Consider the following 5985-nt stretch of genomic DNA (forward strand, 5'->3'; position numbering starts at 1 on the left):
TTTTTTGCAGTTTTTGGCCAGGGCTGGGTTTGAACCCACCACCTCTAGCATATGGGGCCAGCGTCCTACTCCTTGAGCCACAGGCACTGCCCATCCTTCCCACTTTTTAATGAGATTGTTTGGTATTTTTTATTGCTGAATTGTTTGAGTTTCCTGTATATTCCAGATATTATTCCCTTGTTGGATGAATAGGTTGCAAATATTTTCTCCCATTCAATAGATTGTCTCTTCATTCTATTGATTATTTCCTTTGTTATGCAGAAGCTTTTTAGTTTAATATAGTTCCATTTGTGTATTTTTGTTTTTGTAACTTGTTCTTTTGAGGTATTAGCCTTATAATCTTTGCCTAACCAGTATCCTGAAATGTATCACTGATACTTTATTCTAGTAGTTTTATAGTTTTGGGTCTTAAATTTAAGTCTTGACTGCATCTTAAGTTGATTTTTGTACATGGTTAAAAATTAAGGAGTCATGTTTCATTAGTCTGCTTAAGGATATCTAGTTTTCCTAGCACTATTTACTGAAAAGGTTGTCCTTTCACCAATGAAACTTTTTGGTGACTTTGTCAAAAATCAGCTAGCAATAAATATATGATCTTATTTCTACATTCTCTATTCTGTCTTATTAATCTATGTATCTGCTTTTTTAACACTATAAGGCTATTTTGGTTATTATAGTTAGCATTGCAATATATTTTGAAGTCAGGTGGTGCGATGCCTCCAGAGTCATACTTTTGCTCAGGATTGCTTTGGCTATTCAGGCTTTTTGTTTTGTATAAATTTTAGGACTTTTTTTCTATTTCTGTGAAATGATACTGGTATTTTGATAGGCATTGCACTAAATTTGTAGATCACTTCTAGTAGAATGGACAATTTAGCAGTATTAGTTTCCTTGATTCATGAGCATGAGATATCTTTTCGTTTGTTTGTATTCTCCTCAATTTCTTGCATCATTGTTTTTCGGTCACCCTTATAGAGTTTTTTAACCTCTTTGATGAAATTTATTTCTGAGTAGCTATTAAATGAGATTTCCTTCTTATTTTCTTACTCCGAAAACTCATTGTTGATGTATAGAAGTACAACTGGTTTTTGTATGTGGATTTGTCAAATTTATTTGTCAGATCTAAGAGATTGTAGTATATGCAATTTGCTTTGTTGAAGTATGTTCCTTTTATTATTAGTTTGTTGAGAGTTTTCATCATGAAGAGGCTTTGAATTTTATTAAATGTTTTGTCTACATCTATTGAAATGATTATATGGTCTTTGTTCTTCATTCTCTTGATGTGATGTATAACATTTGTTATTTGCATAAGTTACGCCATCCTTGCATCCCCAGTATAAATCTCACTTGATCTTGAAGTATCATCATTTTTAGGTACTTTTGGATTCATCGTGCTATATTTTGTTGAGGATTTTACATTAGTTTTCATCAGTAATATTGGCCCAAGTTTCTTGGTTAAATTTTCATTTTTGTTGCATACTTCTCTGGTTTTTTTATCAGGATAACACTGGGTATATAGAATGAGTTAAGAAGAATTTCTTCCTCTTCAATTTTTTGAAATAACTTGAAAAGAATTGATATTAGTTCTTTTTTATAAATTTGGTATCACTTAGCAAATAAGGTATCTGGCTGTGAACTTTTATTTGCTGGAAACTTTTATTTTAAAAGTTTCTCAAAAAACTGCCTCAATCTTACTACTTATAATTTGTTCAGGTTTCTATTTCTTTCTGATTTTGTTTAGTAGATTGTGTTTCCTCTGGGTTTTCTAATTTGTTAGTGCAGTTGTTCATAATGATCTCTGATGATCTTTTATATTTCTGTGGTATCAGTTGTAAAGTTTCTTTTTTTTATTTCTGATTTTGTCTTTTTCTAATTGTTATTGAATATAAGTATGAAGTTTGTGTACTTGCCACCACATGCTTACATTAGCAGCATTGCACAAATAACTTAGTAAGATTTCATAACCTTAGTGTGTCAGTGTCTCACAGATGTATTGACATGCAGCAGCATCTTTCTGAGAAGCATTTATTATTTTTGTTGTGTGTTTTTGTGTGCCACCATGAGAATTTCAGAGTTTGAATTAGAACAATGAACAAACATTTTTAAACTTCTAGTTAAACTTGGCAAGAACAAAAGGGAAATCAGAAACATATTAGCCCAAGTTTATGAAGATAATGCCATGAAGAAAGTGGCAATGTACAAATAAATTCAAAATTCTCTGAGTGGATAGAAAGCATCACTAATAAAGAAAAGTCAAGACTGCCAGTAATGAGCAGAACTGATGAAAACATCGCAAACTTTACCAAATTATGCATCAAAGTCATTGGCTGACTGTAAGAAGCATAGCAGATAGAGTAAACATTGATAAGGAAACATTTAAGACAATCTTAACTGAAAACCTTGTCCAATAACTCATAGCTTTTGCATCAAGACAATGCACCAGTTCACATGACATCATCTGTGAAGGAGTTTTTAGCCAGGAAACAACTACATTGAAACACTCTCCATATCTATCTGATCTGACCCTCAGTCACTTTTTTCTTTACCTAAAGATAAAGGAAATATTGAAAGGAAGACATTTCAGTGACATTCAAAACATCAAGGGTACTACAATGACAGTTTTAATGGCCATTCCAGAAATTGAGTTCCAAAATTGCTTTGAAGGCACTGGTGTTTTTCTATAGTGTAACATTTGAGTTCTTTCTCTCCCTTATTTGTGTGTTTGTTGTACCAGTGTATTTTATAATTTCATGTGTTTTCATGATGATATTGTTCTTTTGCTTCCACAAAAGAACATCTGGAAAAGAATTTATTTCTCCTTCATTTATGAGGAACAACTTTGGTAGATATAGTATCTTTGGTTGAAGTTATATTACCTGATCAAACTAAAGAGCTTCTGCACAGCCAAGAACACAGTAAGTAAGGCAAGCAGGCAGCCCTCAGAATGGGAGAAGATTTTCGCAGGTTATGTCTCCGACAAAGGTTTAATAACCAGAATCCATAAAGAACTTAAACGTATTAGCAAGAAGAAAACGAGTGATCCCATCTCAGGGTGGGCAAGGGATTTGAAGAGAAATTTCTCTCAAGATCGGTACACAGACTACAGATATATGAAAAAATGCTCACCATCCCTAATCATCAGAGAAATGCAAATCAAAACTACTCTGAGATATCATCTAACTCCAGTGAGATTAGTTTATATCACAAAATCCCAAAACCAGAGATGCTGGCGTGGATGTGGAGAAAAGGGAACACTCCTACAATGCTGGTGGGAATGTAAACTAATACATTCCTTTTGGAAAGACATCTGGAGAACACTTAGAGAACTAAAAATAGACCTGCCGTTCGACCCTGCAATTCCGAAATGAGGTATATTCCCAGATGACCAAAAATCACATTACAACAAAGATATCTGTATCAGAATGTTTATTGCAGCCCAATTCATAATTGCCAGGTCATGGAAGAAGCCCAAGTGCCCATCGATCCACGAATGGATCAACAAACTGTGGTATATGTACACCATGGAATACTATGCAGCCATAAAGAAAGATGGAGACTTTACCTCTTTCATGTTTACATGGATGGAGTTGGAAAATGTTCTTCTGAGCAAACAAAGTATCACAAGAATGGAAGAAAAAGTATCCAATGTACACCCCTATTATGAAACTAATTTATACCTTTTATATGTAAGCTATAACCTAATAACAGCCTAAGAATACGGGAAAGGGGGGAGGGAGAGGGGAGAGGGAAATGGGTGGACAGAGGGGCATTGGAGGGATCACTTCTGAGGTTTATCTTACAAGGGTACAAGTGAATCTTTCTAAGAGAAGAATGTGAATGTTTTAAAATAATAACTAAGAAAATGACACGAAGGCTATATTAACCAGTTTGATGGAAGTGTTTTGGATTGCATCTGAAAACCCCACACTGTACCCCAGAAGTGCATTAATGTACATAGTTACCATTCAATAAAAAAAAAAGAAAGAAAAAAAAAGTTATGTTTTTTCAGCACTTTGAATATATCATCCATTTTCCTTGAGCTGTAAGGTTTCTGCTGAGAAATTTCCTATTATTTTGATGGAGATTCCCTCGTAAGTCACTTAACTCTTGTTGTTTTCAGGAATCTCTCTTTGTCTTTGACATTTACAGTTTGATTATAATGAGTCATGGAGAAGACCTTTTTAAATTTTATCTGTTTAAGGATATTGGAACTTCCTGCCTCTGGCATCTAAGTCTTTTGCCTCACTTGGGAGTTTTCTAGCTATTAGTTTAATACATAACTTTTCTATCCCTTCATTTACCTCTTTGTCTTCTGGGACATTAAAATTTGAATTTTTTTGTTTTATGATGTTCCATGTATCATATAGGCTTTGTTCACTCTTTTTTTATTATTTTTCTTTATTTTTGTATGACAAGATTATTTCAAGAGATTTATCTGCAAGATCTGAATTTTTGCTTAAATTAATCAATTTTGAAGCTCTCAAATGTATTTTTTATTTCATTCAATGGATCTTTAGTTCCTGGATTTCTCTTTTGTTCTGTTACATCTATGTCTCTGTAAAGAGCTACTGAGGAGGCAGGGCTGCTTTCAGTGGCAACAGCCATAGGAAGGTGGCTGGAAGCACATGCCTCTGCCCAGGTGGCAGCTGCAGGCAGGAAAGCCTGTCCATGGGGTGCTTGCAAATGAGCAACAAGTCTGCTGCTGGGGTGGTGCCCTTACTGCCAGTGGCTCAAGCTTCAGCCCTAGCAGTGACAGCCTGTAGCAACAGTCACTTCAGGTAAGGAAGTCTGTCCTAAAGGTATTTATAAATGTGTGGTGGCCTTGAGCTGGGTACATTGGGTCACTGGCAGTGGGTTGCTCTTTGGCCCCAAAGGTAGCAGCCAGCAGCGATGGCAGCTACAGGAGGGGTTATCAATTGGGCTCCAGGGATGTGGATACACAGGGACTGCTGGGGCCCAGGGTAGGATGCAGCCTGGTAGGAGCTGGGATTTCAAAACAGCACCATGCTGTAGAAATCAGGAGATGTAGGGGCACCAGTGTGGGTGTCTCAGGAACAACATCATCACATGGTTCCAGGCAGCTTCCTATGTCAGTCTCAGTGCCTATGAGGGTCTAGGGTTCTCCCATTGCTGGGACTATAGAAGTTTGTAGTAGCCATGTGAACAACTGCAGATCTCATATAAATCCCTTTTCTGCACTAGGGGCCCTTTGAGGCTCTCAACCAATCTTGGCCAAAAAGGCTGCCTCACTTCCCTCTCCTTCCTTGCCTTAAATATTTCCTATCACTTATCTGTCAAATTCCAGTGCTCTCTCTTAAATGCATTATTCCAGGTTTTTTTTTTTTGTTTTTTGATTTTTGGGATTTTTTTTAGAGAGAGTTTCATTATATTGATCACCCTCACCATGGCGTTACAGCTCACAGCATCTCAAACTCTTGGTCTTAAGCAATTCTCTTGCCCCAGCCTCCCAAGTAGCTGGGACTACAGGCACCTACCACATGCCCAGCTGTGTTGTTGTTGTTGCTGCTGCTGTTGCAGTTGTCATTGTTGTTTAGCAAGTTTGGACTGGTTTCAAACCCTCCAGCCTTGAAGTATGTGGCCGGCACCCTAACCACTAAGCTACAGGCACCAAGCCAATTCCAAGTATTTTTATCTACTCACTTTTTTTGTTCTTTCTTGTAGAGGAGGCATGTGACAAATGCCTCTAGTTAGCCATTTTAAAGCTCCTCCCTCCATTACATTATTTTAAATCATAAAAGTCTTGCCATACCCCAGTGGAATGCTCTGCACTCCTAGTCGGAGACCACTGCACTGGCTAAGTGCTGCTCAGAGTATGGCTCACAAACCAGCAGCTTCAGCATTACCTAGGATCCTGTTAAAATCACAGATTCCTGGCTCGGCGCCTGTAGCTCAACCGGCTGAGGCGCCAGCCACGTGCACCTAAGGTGGTGGGTTCGAATCCCCAGCCCGGACCCGCCGAACAAC

This window comes from Otolemur garnettii, unplaced genomic scaffold (assembly GCF_000181295.1).
Source record: "Otolemur garnettii isolate 467f Iridium unplaced genomic scaffold, OtoGar3 scaffold00066, whole genome shotgun sequence".
Classification (NCBI taxonomy): Eukaryota; Metazoa; Chordata; class Mammalia; order Primates; family Galagidae; genus Otolemur; species Otolemur garnettii.